This window comes from Acinonyx jubatus, chromosome B3, assembly GCF_027475565.1.
Source record: "Acinonyx jubatus isolate Ajub_Pintada_27869175 chromosome B3, VMU_Ajub_asm_v1.0, whole genome shotgun sequence".
Lineage (NCBI taxonomy): Eukaryota > Metazoa > Chordata > Mammalia > Carnivora > Felidae > Acinonyx > Acinonyx jubatus.
The window spans coordinates 49,189,345-49,205,699 of NC_069386.1; the positions used below are offsets into that span (position 1 = coordinate 49,189,345).

The following is a 16,355-nucleotide window of genomic DNA, read 5'->3' on the forward strand; positions in this document are numbered from 1 at the left end:
AGAACTACTAACTACTTCTACCTGACTTATGAACCTCAGTTTATTTATCTATAAAAAGGGGGTAATAATACCTATGTTAGAAGATATTTTTGGAAATTAAAATAATATTCTATAACAGCTAGGACAGTGACAGACACTTAAGTGTTTGTTCTATAGTTGGCACTAATATAATGTCCTTATTTAATGAGTTATTTTTGAAGTTAGTACCTATGTTTATTAATATCTATGTTCTTGACATGATTTCTAGCATCCATCTAGCATTAAAAAACATATTCATTACAGATCGGCAAAGTTTTGCCAAAATAAAATGCTATTATACTTGAAGGAAAAATAATGTCATCCTTCTTAGATCATTTTTATCAAAGAAATTCTCTAATTTTGATAACTATTTTACTATAATAATATGGTATAAATAACAGGAAAAGAAGAAGAAGAATTAAATCAATGAAACTGTATCTACTGCAACTAACAAAACCACTTTCAACCACCCAGAACAGTTGGAAGAGATGACAGCACAGGTGTGGCCTATTCACTCAGGATCCCAGAGATAACACACCTGAAATTAGAGTAGGGAGACTAGACAGAGGAATCATTACCATTTTATCCAAAATATGTATTAAAAATAGCTCACAATTTCTTTGCTATCACAAAGAAAATAAAGTCAATGTAGGAAAAAAAAAGACCAAAAACAACCCAGCTCCCAACCCATTTGTCTCATTCTTAGAAAAACAAAAGAAAACTTAGAATATCAGTAAAAATAGTTATCATTGCCATAAACTTAAAACTCAAGATGTTACCAAGGCAGAAAGAAATCCTTCTTGTCACCTTTTGATAAAATAAATCTCAGAGTTCACATACAATCCTAGGAAACAAACATCAAATATAATTTTTACCTGCAAATAATAGGCACGATAAATAGCAAACTCTGGATAATAAAGATTGGTAAACATTTCTAGAACCTATTATTTAACAAGATCAAAACATCCTGTCTTGTTTCTAGGAATAAATTTTTCAGGCCCTAGGCTTTGTTATAAATTTAAGGTAAAGATTTTTAGCTTATTATATATATACAACACACACAAAAAATAATCCATATACAAGAGTAATAACACATATATGTGTATACAAATAAACACACATATGTATAACTTTTCTTTTTCCTTGTACATACTTCATAAATGTATATGTATACATATATATTTTGTTTTTCTAAGTGTGTATGTGTGTATAAATATGCCAAGTGGAGAGACAACACTGTAATATCTTTATTTTCAAATTCCTATTTAGAAATAGCTTCTCTGTTTTGTACCAGATGTAAGTACACCTTCTAAATGATTGCTCACATTTCCATTATTTTCTCCATTAATTTAGTTTGTATTTTTTATTATAACATCAAGAGTTCAACATTCCCTCACCCCATATACCCAAGTGCTCATTCACCCATTTAGCAGTTATTTATCGAGTACCTTTTAATCTACAGACACAAGTGAGACTTCGTGAGGTTAATTCACCCAACCATACTCTTCCTTTCTTAATGTCAAAATGAATTGCATGTGATATTAATGGATTCAGAACAAATATAATAAGTGATGGGCCCCTATTCTTGTGATTTTGCTGAAAGGAATTTAAATATCTCTGTGTGTCTCATTGATTCTATTTTTTCCATTTTTTAATTAAGTAAACCTTTAAATTTAGAATAATTATAAAATGAGAGAAAAGTTGCAAAGAGAATACAGAGAGCTCTGCATGTCCCCCAGACAGATTCCTCTATTATTAACATCTTACACTACTAACATTGTTTCTATTTTTTTTCTCAGGAAGACATGCCAGTTCCTACTTTATCTTTCCCAGAGTTTTTTTTAAAGAATATTAAAAAATAAACAATGTTTGCTATTATGGTTTGGGTTTAAGCCATCAGAAACTTACATTTTAATCTCTGCAGAGTAAAGACTGGTGGGATTACCGTTGCAAATGCTGGAAATAAGAGGAGGATTTTGCAATGCATATAAAGTCAGAGATTTAGTTTAAGGCAGTGTGCAAAGAATCATCACAGATGATGCTTGGCATCTCTGAATATGCGCTTTCCATTTTGACTACATTCCTCCTTTATGTTCCTCATCTTCTCAAGAAAGACTGAAGTTAGATAACTCATATTCCTAGATTCCTCTGGAGCTATGACCCAGATATTTGACCCGCATTCCAGCAAGATCCGAACTCAAAATTGAACAAAGTGAAGCAGTGGCTCTCTTCTGAGGATTTGCTCTTTTGGAAACAGAGGTGGTGGGGGCTTTAATATTTTGACATAGAGTTTCTGGTATTTAGTTATGAGGAGCAAAAGTACTGGTTAAAGATGGCAATGTTGTTTTCTCCAAAGAAACCCTATGATATAATTGGACATTGTTTCTCTACAGTAGCTTCAAAGGCAGGCACTTGACCTCTCCAAAGGCCTTGAGCAACTTAACAATGTAAGAAATAATCTTTCTTCTTCATAAACTAGAGTGAACTCTGTTGCTTGCAAAAGAATACTGAGTAATGTAGTAATTTTTAAAGAATGAAGGGAGCTTCAATAACAGAGATTGTGTGGAATTGGTCATGGAGAACATGATGGGACAGACAGTGAAGATTTAATGACCTCAGTCTGGAAAGCCAATTCATTTTGAAATGCAGTAGCAAAACAACCGGTCAAACTGTTGCTTGCTATGCCCTGGAACTCTGAGCTTTTTTATTACGTGAGTGGTAGGAATAAAATTTAGAATGTCTCCTTGTGCTTATTAAATTTTGCTGCTTTCAAAATGCACTACAGTAGAGGTGCACTCAAACTAAATCTAGACAGTCTATAAGCAGAGATGTCAAGAAGCAGAGCTATGCCCAAAGAGGCTCACTCTGCTTGTGTCCTGCAATATAAACTGAAGATATCATAATTTGGAACCCTGCAAGGTTGAGAAAAGCCAGCTGTTTCTGTACATAAAAATGTGATGCATATTTAACAAGCAGGGGTCTCTAAGCGCAACTTCAGAAAGATAAAGCTGCTGTCTCTGGGCTTTTCAAACACTTTCCTTCCGGAGGTCTCTGAGTGACAGTGAAGAGAACTGAGAGGCAAAGCTGAGATTCCTGGTGTTGCATTCTCACCCTGGCATACTTGCTGTTTTGCAGAGGGTGAGGCAGCAACTATCAGGTTAAGATAAAGGAATTAGAGCAGAGGAGCCAGTAGTGAAGAGTTAAAATTTCCAGACCTACGTGGTTACTCGTAAAATTGTGCTGAAGCCCATCTTCTGGAATCCTGGTAAATATTTTCCAGGGAAGAGTATTGCCAAATGTGCCTCAGCCTGGCTACAGCTGTACTTAAAGCAAACGCGTTGCTCTTCATATCATCATCATGATCGTCATGATAATGATTATCATCATCATCTAAAGTTTCACTGATTTTTATGTTATCCTCATGCAAGAGCCCTGCTGATCTTCTCTGTATTGTTCTGATTTTAGTATATGTGCTGCCAAAATGAGCACTTTTTAAATTATTTTTAGAGCCCACTTTCATTTGCTTTCAAATTTCCATAGTACCTGCTTAGAGTACAGGCATTGACAAATTGGACAAGGAAGGTGTCCCCAAATGTAGAACCAAGAACCTGGAGGAAAATGGATGAAAGAAATTCATCTGGAAAGTACAAGGGCCTGCCAGATTGGTTAGCCAAGCACTACTTCCGACACTAGGACCACCAAGTCCTGAGTGTACCTGGCCAGTAGGACTCTGTATTTGCTGATGTACCAACAAAGGTCTTATCTTTCCTACTTTCCCTATTACTGAATGAGACTTCTAAATTAGTATTACCTTATCTCCTTTTCTCACCACAAGAATACATTGGTAATTTTGGAGGACGAGAACTTTAATTTGTAAGACGTAGCATCACAAAGGTCCAAACCTGGAGCTGACGGAGAGACTACCCAGACATCATGGACTTCAAGTTAACTGCAGAAACTGGATACAATTTTGGGATTACCTACTTGGGAAGGGTGAGGATGAATTCATTTTATTCAAATTAAATAAAGAGATAGAAAGGTTGAATATAAATGTTAAATAGTCACAGAGGTAGAAGGTGGCAGATACTATAAACATGTTCACTCAACAACCTTTCAACCCCTCCTTTTCTTTTTCTACCTTTATGCAAGTACTTCAGCCTCCCTAGTCACTGGAAGTGACCACTTAACATAGTCCTTTTAATCCAATATAAGCCCAAGTCTTCTGGTCTTGTCTATTATATTTTCTTTTATTATTCTGGAATGTGGATATAGAATAGCATTCACTAAAGATGTTAAAACAAAAAAATGGATAAGCTTTGTTCTTTGATGGAATATAATTCAGTTACTGTATTAGCCCTCAAATCCCTGTACCTGGAATTCCTACTGCATGAAATAAACCACTTTTTACTAAGCTACAGTTGTGGTTTAATGTGAAAGTAAGTGAAATTCTAATCAAATTAAGTAGGAAAATTATTTACAAAAAACTATAAAGTTCATTTTTGCTTGATTGCCTCGGATACAATTTAAAACAATTAATTTTTATACTTGCTGTGTTTTATGCCATTTCTTAACTACTTAATGTGTTTCCCAAACTCTGACTTTTATGAAAACACAAAGTTTTGCATTTAAGATGGGAAATGACAAGCTCACATAAGAAAACAAAATTTGACAGCAAGAGAAATATCTTTACATACAAGAAAAAAAAATCTGTCACATATAATAGAAAAACCATAGTCTGATTAAATCTTTCTCCACTAGACCATATCCAACCTGATTATTTATCTAACCCAGACTTCTAGTTTAGTTTACCAGTTTGTGAATTTGGCTTTTTTATCAGCAAAGAATAAGATATTTTACTGCACAAACACTTGAAAAATAAAATGAATATTGTTAGAGCCATTTGCTTTGTGGTTTTCCTTTAACTAAAAAGAATTCCCTTCTTAAAGAGTGGATAATATGTCTAATTTTATGGTTTTTCATTGTTAAAGACTGGTTTTGTTTCCATGGGAATACAACATTTTATTTCTTCCCAAATTAAAGGAAAACATTCCCCCCCCCCAGGACTCAGAATTTTTGTGTGTGTCTGTGTTTTTGTTTTTGTTTTTATTTTTAAATATATGAAATTTATTGTCAAATTGGGTTCTATACAACACCCAGTGCTCATCCCAAAAGATGCCGTCTTCAATACCCATCACCCATCCTCCCCTCCCTCCCACCCTCCATCAGCCCTCAGTTTGTTCAGTTTTTAAGAGTCTCTTATGCTTTGGCTCCCCCACTCTAACCTCTATTTTGCGTGTGTGTGTGTGTGTGCATGTATGTCTGTGTGTGTGTGTGTGTGTGTGTGTGTGTGTGTGTGTGTGTTTTGTTTTTAATTCATAGGTACCATATCTCTGTAGAGCCAATCAATGTTTTGCCAATTTTTTTTGGCTGCCATCCAAATGACTAATTTCTTTATAATTATTTATTCCAATTTTGCAAATGGTTTCAGTGCAAATATGTTTAGATTTAGAGTTTCCTGGAGATGGCCCAATATCCATCTCTAATGGCTAAGGCAAAACAAAAACAAAAACAAAACCCACTCCTTACTCAAATTATCAGAGTTTAACCCATTCTGAGAAAACCTGCTTTACCTAGACAGATGCCCATGAGTTTTATAAAGTCAATAAAGCCTAAATTCAATGCAAAGAAAAACACACCCTTGCTCAAGTAATCATACTTTGATGGGAAGTCATTACTAATGGCTCAAGTAATCATACTTGGATGGGAAGTCAGCAAATAGTTGTTATAATGGAAACCGCACCTATAATGGCGCTGGATCTAATGAAGAAAGTAAAATACATCTCTCCAGGCAATTATATCACATAAAAAGCCAACAGGAAGTGATGTTACATTAAAAATCATGTCTATTAAAATTACATAAAACTATAGCCATACCTTTTAAGTGTAGCAAATGAGATTTCTATAATATTTTAAATGGTATTGTACTGAGATTGGTTAATAGAAACATTTAATAAAAGAGACTAAATATATATGAGTAAATATGTGTGGGCGTATGCACTAACAAGTTATAAGGGTATATATCAAAATGTAGGTGGTAGAATTCATAAAAATTTGTATTTTATTTTCATATTTATCTCTTACAATCAACAAAAGTGTACTTTAAAATATCTAGTAATTGTAAATAATCCCACTTCAACTCAGGCTGGAAGGCAGAACATTGGCTGAGAAAATCAGCCAGAAACCAGCAAGAGCCATCCCGAGGCAAAGCAGCAGCAGCCTTTTAAAAAGTAATTAAATTTTCTAGTTACAGCTTAATTCCTTAAACCCTGACCCACGAAATGGAAATAATGTGAGACACTCAGTGTTCACATTTCCTTTTAGTGATTTATTATGAATTATGTAGCCCACTTTCACTGCAGTACTGATGTCTCATTTGTTACTGAAGGAAGATCCCAACCCTATTACCTCTGAAGTGTATTATAGCACAAGAACATATTCTAAGTTCCAAACCCAGGGACAGTGCACAGCGACTTTTCTCACCTGCATTTATTAAGGACAAGTTATGGGTATCAGGATCAAAATAACAGCCCCTAATATTTTACTCTGAAGTTTTCATGAGGTTTTTCTTTGTAGTAATAGAGCATTGGAGATCCATTCTATAATGACAAAGCAGATGATAAAAATAACAAGAAATGAATTATATTCTTAGTGGCACTTCCAAAAAAGGACAGGAGGTGAAGAGGGATTCATGCACTGGCTGAAAGAGCCCTTGAAATGTCACAGATCGCAGAACCAAAAGGCAAAGGATTACCTGGTAGGATACACCCATTTGCCTGCCCTACCTTCAAGCCTCACAATTAGATCATAAATACCTCAAAGTCTTATATTCTAATTTTATATCTAGTGTTTTCTCCACAGATACTATATTGCAGGATAAAATTATTTTGATACCTAGCTTAAGAATTATTAAATACTATTAAAATTTTGCATTAATTAATCAAAACTAATGATGTTAAGATAATAAAAGAAGGGCACTACTGGGTGGCTCAGTGGGTTAAGCATCCCACTCTTGATGCTCAGGTTATGTTCTTGGAGTTTGTGGGTTTGAGCCCCACACCTGGCTCTGTGCTGACAGCATGGAGCCTGCTTGGGATTCTCCCTCCCTCTCTCCTTCTCTCTTTCTGTGCCCCTTTCCTATTCATTCTCTCTCTCAAAAATAAATAAATAAATAAATAAATAAATAAATAAATAAATAAATAAGATAGATAATAATAAAGGCAAAAAAAAAACTTTAGACAAATACATTACTGCCCATTTTGCTGTGGAATGAGAGATTAGGAAGACAGAGATCAGAAAATAGAAAGATATATATGATATGCATATGTGGAGGATGAAAGTATAAACTAGTAAAAACAAAGAGTAAAACTGTGGTATTCAGGTACTGAGTTTGGGAGAGTAAGAGAGGTTTTGTTTAAGGGTACAAACTTGTAACTAGTAGATAAATGAGTCCTGGAGAGCTAATGCATGGTAGACTGAATACAGACAACATTACAATCATCAAATGTACTTAGAGACTAGATCATAATTATTCCCACCACAAAAAAAGAAATAACTATGTGATATGATAGAGGCACCAACACCATATTAGTAATATTACAATATATAAATGTATGAAATTAAGGTATTATACACCTTAAATTCATATAATGTGTTTTTTTTAAATTTCTTTATTTAAATGTAAGCAGGTTAACATACAGTGTAGTATTGGTTTCAGGAGTAGAACCCAGTGATTCATAACTTATATGTCACACTCAGTGCTCATCCCAACAAGTGCCCTCCTTAATCCCCATCATCCATTTTTCCCAACCCCACCCAATACCCCACCAGCACCCCTCAGTTTGTTCTCTGTATTTACAAGTCTCTTGTGGTTTACCTCTCTATTTGCTTTATCTTATTTTTCCTTCCCTTCCCCTATGTTCATCTGTCGTGTTTCTTCAATTCCACACATGAGTGAAATCATATAATATTTTTCTTTCCCTGCCTGACTTATTTGGCTTAGCATAGTACACTCTAGATCCATCCACATTGTTGCAAATGGCAAGATTTCATTCTTTTTGATCCCAAACCAGATAAAAACCCCACTAAAAATAAGAATTTCAGGCCAATATCCCTCATGAAACTGGATGCAAAAATTCTCAACAAGATACTAGCAAATCACATTCAACTGTACATTAAAACAATTATTCACTCAGATCAAGTGGGATTTATTCCTGGGCTGCAGGACTTGTTCAATATTCTCAAATCCATTAGTGAGACACACCACATTAATAAAAGAAAGAATAAGGACCATATTATCCTTTCAATAAATACAGAAAAAGCACTTGACAAAATACAGCATCTTTTCTCCCTCAAGAAAGGAGGGATAGAAGGAACACAGCTCAACATCATAAACCCATACAATGTTACACCTCAAATGTATTTCAAGTAAAAATAGCAGGTATAAAACTGGAGGCCCAAATGGCACTCTCAAAAATAGGAGAAATGTTTATGTGCATAAGAATGTGTATCTAAGACAGGTGTGGTTTCTACTCACCATTTTTTGGTGCACCATGTATTTTTCCAAGCTCACTTCATTCATTGTTTTTCTTAGGACAAGTATTTCCTTTCCCTACTCCTGTACCTGATAAACATTTACCTGTCTTTCAAAACTCAGATGAAATATCATCTGTGAATGAAACTTCCCTGAGAGTTTCTGTGGCTTTTTTTTTCTCATATTTTAATCCCTCATACCTGTAGCAAATAGATACTCAAAATTGCTTACTGGAGAAAGAAAAAAAAAAAAGAAATATCACAGAGTTCCTGTTTCTCCACATTCTCACCAACAATTATTAGTTCTGGTCTTTTTTATTTGTCATTCTGACAGGTGCAAGGTATATCTCATTGTGGATTTGATTTACATTTCCCTGATGATTAGTGATGCTGAGCACCTTTGCATGGGTCTATTGACTATCTGTGTATTTTCTTTGGAAAATTGTCCATTTAATTCCTCTGACCATTTTTTAACATAATTGTTTGTGGGGTTTGCAGTTGAGTTTTATAAGTTCTTTATCTACTTTGGATATTAACCCCTTATCATATATATCATTTGCAAATACTTCCTCCTATTCAGTAGGTTGCTTTTGTTCATAGTTTCCCTTACAATGCAAAAGCTTTTTCTTCTGTGTTGTTAACTATGTGGAGAAAAGGGACACTGTTGGTGGGAATGTAAATTGGTATAGCCACTGTGGAAAACAGTATGGAGGTTCCTCAAAAAATTAAGAATAGAAATACTCTACTATCTAATAATTCCACTACTTGGTGTTTACCCAAAGAAAACAAACACAAATTCAAAAAGATACATGACCCCTATGTTCACTGCAGCCTTATTTATAATAGCCAAGATATGAAAGCAACCAAAGTGTCCACTGACAGATGAATGGGTAAAAGAAGATGTACACACACATATGCACATATATCACAATGGGATATTATACAATCCTTAAAAAGGATGAGATCATGCCACTTGAGATAACATGCATAGATGCTATGCAGATAACATGGATAGATGGAGAGGGTATTACACTAAGCGAAATAAATCAGACTGAGAAAGACAAATACCGTATGGTTTCACACATATGTGGAGTCTAAATATCAAATGAACAAACAAATGGTAAGAATCAGACTTATAAATCAAGAAAAGTGATGGCTACTAGAGGAAAGGGTTGTGGGAAGATAGGCAAAATGGGTGAAGGGGAGTGGAACATACAGGCATCCACTTATGGAAGGAGTAAGTCATGGGAATAAAAAGCACAGCATAGGGAATATAGTCAGTAATGTTGTAATAGTGTTGCATGGTGACACATGATGGCAACATTTCTGGTGAGCACAGCATAACACACAAAGTTGTTCAATCACTATGGTAGACACTTGAAACTAAGGTACCATTGTGTGTCAACTATACTTAAATAAATAAAATATCAGTTAAGAGTAATCATACTCTTGTGATAGCTCATTAAACATTACAAATATATTCATGTTTAAATTTGTGGCACAATTATGTAGTTGAAATCGAACTATTTGTTTGAAGTTAGAAATAAAGTCCACTTTAGATGTGTGCTTGACATTTATTTGCCGTTTGAATACAGACATTATCTTCCCAAGTCTGACTTTAAGTGGTGACATGCATTTTTTTCTTAAACTTACTTCTCCCTGAAATAAAGAAGCTGTATGTCAACGACTTGTAAAGCAAAATATAATACAACTATAAAGGTCCTGGAAGAGTGTATGTTGCCATTGTTTTGTGGTTATCTTATTATAGCTCCAATACCCCAAGGTCTGTGATGCAGAGAAGTTATGCCATTTTCATTTTACTTTCAAGGCCAAAGTGTATTAGGCTTGGTGGAATAATAAAAAAGGCTTGGAAAAATATCTACCTGATACAAATTTCATTTGAGCCACTTACTAGAAATATGATTTGGGTCAAATTATGCAGTTACATTGCGTCTCCATGTCCAATCTATAAAGTTAGAATATCAATAATTATCTGTTAAAGATGATTATTTATATAACACTTAGAATGATATTGGGCATTTAGTAGGTTTTTAAGTACAGCTAAGGAATGAATGCAGCTACTTTTATGACTCAAACATATAAATATCATTTGCCTCTAACAGAGAAGAACAAGTTACTGCAGATACAGGAAACAGGAAAACATATAATTAGTCTGGTTATCAGAATAGGAAATTTATTAAATAATCAATATATACTAATGCATATTAAATAATCAATGTATACTAATGGTTCTGGTTCAGAGACCAGAACCAGCTTTGGATTCTGTGTCTCCCTCTCTCTCTGCCCCTCCCCAACTTGTACTCTGTCTCTCTCTCTCTCTCTCTCTCTCTCTCTCTCTCAAAAATAAATAAATAAATAAACAAATAAATAAATAAAACATTTTTAAAAATTAAAAAAAAAGATTGAGCATCCTTTTACCAATTTTCACTGCAATGAGCATAATTCATGTTATTATATATTTGTATTCAGTGCATTATTTATTAAATGTCTGAAAAGGTGGGAAAAAAAACTAATAAAAAGTACCCTTCTCTGCACCCCTCTCACACCCTGTATATCCAAGAGACCTCTACAGAGCTTATGACTCTTTCTGGCCAGAGAAAAAGGGTTCAACTAAATAGGCAGAATTTATCTCGGGGGAGAACAGAATCAGTGAGCATTAGTTTCTATGGCACCTAACTTGCCTTTCTCTTAGATTCTCCCCAACACCCTTTATTAGAAAAGATGAGTTCTCTTCTCCCACAAAACTGTAAAGCAATGATGTAAAGGTCAGCAACAAGTTGCAGTTACAACAACCGTCTGATCAGACTTTATGTGAACACTACACTTGAATCAGGAGCAGCAATCAGGTAATTGCTATTAGCTAATTAGGTAAATACTATTAGCTAACAGCCATCTCATTCCCAATATCGGCAACACGGCACAGCTTAAGGAAGACTTCAGCAGTGATCATTAAGGAATTGCAAAAGAAGAGAAGCAATGTCTGGGAATCATACATTTCAATTAGCTTTTCCACTTAAATCTAAGCTTCAACCAACTATCTGGAATGGAGTAACTGCATTTACGAATTCATAAATAGTAACATTGGTTATATTTCAGTCCTCCCTGGACTCTTTTGAGGTGGATGCTACAAAAAATACCAAGAGATGGAATCCAAAAAGAAAAAAAAAAAATAACAAGCCACTGCACAAACACAACAAAGCAACTGATAGCATCTGTGATATTTGGGCATCTACATTAGCTAAACTTTATCACTAAAATGAAAACTCAAAGTGTCTTGAAAATTTAAGTTGAATGTTTGTAATTATGAACAGCTAGAAGAAAAATTTAGCCAAACGTTTGACTGTTTTCAAACTTCCAAAAGTTTGTATAACAAACATAAAACAATCCAATTTCATCAACTGTACACACAATTTAAGTTAACAAAAGTATGCAAAAACATTATCAACCAGATACAAAGTTAAGACTGATTATTCAGGTAAAATTTTAGTATAAGATACTTTAAATTGAATCATATTAAGTTGCCATTTCTACAGGTCAGAAGGGTTGACTATCAGCAATTTCATAAGACCCAACCTAGTAATAAACAGTTTTATATAATGAAGTTTTGTTTGTATCCTAATTTGTACTTGGTAAGATTAAAGAAATAAAAAATAAATAAAAACAACTAGTGCATTCACAAAAACTTGCCCGATTATTAATCAAGATACTGAAGCAATTAGGAGAGGTATGGGAGGGTACTGTGTATGTATGTATTTATTTAATAGGCTCCATACCCAACACAGGATTGAACTCACAATCCCGAGATTATGAGTCCAATGCTCTACCAGCAGAGCCAGCCAGGTGCTCCTGGGAGGGCAAGTTAATTACCAGATAATTTAACAATGCAGTTGAGAAAGTTGTGGAGATCTTCAAGATTTACTAAATTTGATTTCCTTGAGAATGGCATCGATCCCAGAGGAGATCACTAAAATATTATCATAAATGCTTTACAAGCAACTCATCTACTCTTCAAGGATTTTTCCCATCCCACTCCTCCAATGCAACAGTAGATTAATTTTGTCTAGTCAAAAAATACAAAGATTTTAAGCTCATGTGAGAATTTTATTGTCCTGACATTTGACCCCAAAGTGGAAGACCTTCAAAACTTCTGGCTGTTAAGGAGTTTAGTGGGTTCTAGAAAGGTAAGATCCATACTCTTAAGGGGCAGTAAATTTTTTAAAAATTAGATTTTAAATAAGGGGTGAAAAAAGAATAGAGTTTCAAAATTAGAAAAAAAAAGGAGGGGGTGAATAGTAAAAGCTAGGCACAACAGTCACAGATGTAAGGTCACCGCCAGATGAGAAAGTCAGTGAGGAGTTAGCCAGGTTGGCAGATAGCATTCACAAATATGTGTTACTCTTGACTTGCATGTTGCACAAACTCCTGGTATGTACATATAAAGTTTTCTAGAAGGACTCACTATTCCTGATTGTACATGGCTACTAGCTGTTTTTAGAAATACTTTCTATCCTCTGAGCTCTTGGAAAAGCCAGTGCACAAATGTATCAACTTAATTTTCCCTCAATTTACCATTTTCTCCACAACATTACTCCTATATTGCAAAATACTTTGTGTTCAAATCATTTAGTTTCTTTTCAATCCTAATGACTGAATACACAACTGAAAAATAAAACTGGATTAGTTGCTTCAATTTCTCCTTGGAACAAAGCAAGGTATAAATGAGCAATAGTTTACAATTAAATATTTAATTAAGCATTAAATAGTTAAGCATTAAAGAATAAGGCTTTAAATCACTTTAAATATAAATCTTATGTTAGTAGTGTTAAAAAAAATAAAGTCACTGTCTCCTTTTTTGATGGAATTTTCCAAACACACATACTTAATTATCTGTCAATAGTAAACTTTCATAAAGTAATAAATGTATGATGTCAGAAAGATCCCTGGATATCATCTTGAGGTATGCTAAATGTTCCCACAGAATTCGTGGTAATTTTCCACCCTGTGTTTTTTTTTATCCTTACTTCTGTGTGGAAAGAGTGAAAAAGGATAACATGATCTAGTCAAAACAAAATCCCAAGAGGTTACTTTCACTGCTTATTTCACTCTAACCAAATAAAAATTCATTTTGTACTTTTTGTCCCTTCAGGTCCAATTCAATTCAAAAGCAGCAAAGTTTGTCAGATAGACACATAACTGAAAGAAAATAACAAGCTTATTATGAAGGCTAAGGACATTTATAGAATTTTCATCAGGCAGGAAAACAGACACCGCAAATACTAAAAAAAAAAGTCTAAGTTCACTAAATAATTATCAAGGAGCATACACAGAGAAGAAAGATCTTTGGAACTTCTTGGGGAAAAATGTCACTGAAGGAACAGTAAGAAGGAAGAAGTTGGGGTTAAGAAATAGTGAAAATGAAAAAAGTTTATAAAAGACACTTTCATTGGTAAGAAATTAACTTCAGAAATTATCATTTGAAAACAATTATTAAGTATATTCTTTAGAAAAAATATTTTTAGGCTTATTTTTACCCAACATCATTTTAGGAGATCCTCTCCCTCAAGGAGCTCAAAATATAAGTGTGAAGAGAACACTAATGTACATAAAAGACATGAAAATCATTATGGACTAAAACAAAAATGATCTAAAATGTTGTGTAACTACTAGGAAAATACCATCAGTGCAAGTGGATGTGCCTAAGATGTCACAATTTTTGGGTAATGACTTATTATATATAAAAATCAATAAGTTATGAAAAATTTACAACAGTAATATGTACCAATTTAGCCCCTCCAGGAACCTCTAGTGAGAGAGTCAAGTACTTAGAGAAAAAGGCAGAGGCTGGCTGTACAAGTTATAACTTCAACAAAGTCTGAGACTCATTGTTTTCAGCTGCAAATGTGTAGAAATGCCTAATGACCCGGAGTTGCCTCTAGAATTTAAATGCTATTAAACGTGTAGAACACTGTAAACGATAAACAGGCAGAACACAAGGAATGGTAGTGATGGCGGTCACAGACATCATCGTTGTCATCACCATCATCGTAGAAGAGAAATTCTGTATCATCAATTGTAGAGTGTAAATGCATAATTAATGGAGTACTGATTTTTATTAAAAAAATTTTTTTTTAATGTTTATTTTTGAAAGAGAGAGAGACACAGAGTGTGAGCAGGGGAGGGGCAGAGAAAAAGGGAGATACAGAATCTGAAGCAGGCTCCAGGCTCTGAGTTGACAGCACAGAGCCCGACGCAGGGCTCAAACCCATGAACCGCGAGATCATGACCTGAGCTGAAGTCAGACACTTAACGGACTGAGCCACCCAGGTGCCCCTGGAGTACTGATTAACAGAAGGATGAAATTAATTTTTGTCACTGGATTTTTAGCTTGTTGAGGTAAAACTGGCAGTTAAAATGTATAATTTACCAGATCTTGGCAAATGTATTCGCCCACGTAACCACAACCACAGTCAAGAGAATTAACACATCTGGTGCAGCTGGGTGGCTCAGTTGGTTAAGTCTCACACTTTTCAGCTCAGGTCATGATCCCAGGGTCGTAGGAGATTCAGCCCCATATCTGGGCTCTTGGACTCAGAGACTCTCTGTTCAGGGTGGAGCCTGCTTAAGATTCTCTCTCTCACTCTCTCTTAATAAAAAAAACAAAACAAAAACAAAAAACAAAAAAAAAAAAAAACAAAAACATATCCATCACCTCCAAAAGCTTTCTTGGACTTCTTGAAGTCAATTCCTCTTATCCTTTCCCTTTCTGACTCCCCAGGCAACCACTAACCTAATGTCTTATAGTGCTAGTTTAGTATTAGTTTCTATTTTTATTTTTCTATAATTATATAAAAATGAATAAAACTGTACACTTTTTTTTTAAATTCCTTCAGTTAACTTAAGATTTATTCATGGTGTATACCAATAGTTCAATTCTTTCCAGTACTAAGTAGTATTACAGCCAAAGTATATATGCCACAACTTGCTTTCCTGTTCACTTGTTAATGAAAATTTGGTTTTTTAGTCTTTATCTATTACAAAGAAATCTGCTATAAATATTTGTGCATGAATCTTTCTTTTTAAGAAATGAATGGGATTTCCCAAGTGGCTGTACTACCTTAGATTCTCACCTGCCAAAGAGTTCCAGCTCCTCCTCATCCGTGACAATACTGGGCAACAGAAGCATAAGGTCTAAAGGAGACAACTGGAAGTGTACTATTATAAGCTTTTTATACTGCATGTGAAGTATAATATCACCGATAAGTTAATTGTGATAATTTAAAGATATATACTATACATCCTAAAGCAACTGCTAAAATAAGAAAATGAGATACAACTCCAAGTAGATCAGATGCAGTCATAATAGTTGACAGGTCCAAAAGAAAAAAAAAGAAAAAGAAAAAGGCTAGAACTGATATATGAATTCAGCAAAGTCAGGATATAAAATCAATGTACGGAGATCAGTTACATTTCTGTACACCAATAATGAAGCAAGAGAAAGGGAAATCAAGAAATCGATCTCATTTACAATTGCAACAAGAACCATAAAATACCTAAGAATAAACCTAGCCCAAAAGGTAAAAGATCTGTATGCTGGAAGCTATAGAAAAATTATAAAAGAAATTGAAGAAGACACTAAGAAATGGAAAAACATTCCATACTCATGGATTGGAAGAACAAATATTGTTAAAATGTCGATACTACACAAAGCAATCTACACATTCAATGCA

General features: G+C 34.3%; 1 protein-coding gene and 1 non-coding gene across 6 annotated transcripts in view; both read right to left on the reverse strand.

Annotated features, from left to right (window-relative positions):
- The window catches only part of UNC13C (unc-13 homolog C), a 599,100-nt gene that overhangs the window by 301,087 nt on the left and 281,658 nt on the right, over window positions 1-16,355 (reverse strand). The gene's annotated exons all lie outside the window — the stretch shown is intronic.
- On the reverse strand, window positions 3,401-3,507 carry LOC113602154 (U6 spliceosomal RNA). Its single transcript, XR_003423515.1, has one exon. It is a non-coding gene; the product is annotated as a U6 spliceosomal RNA (small nuclear RNA).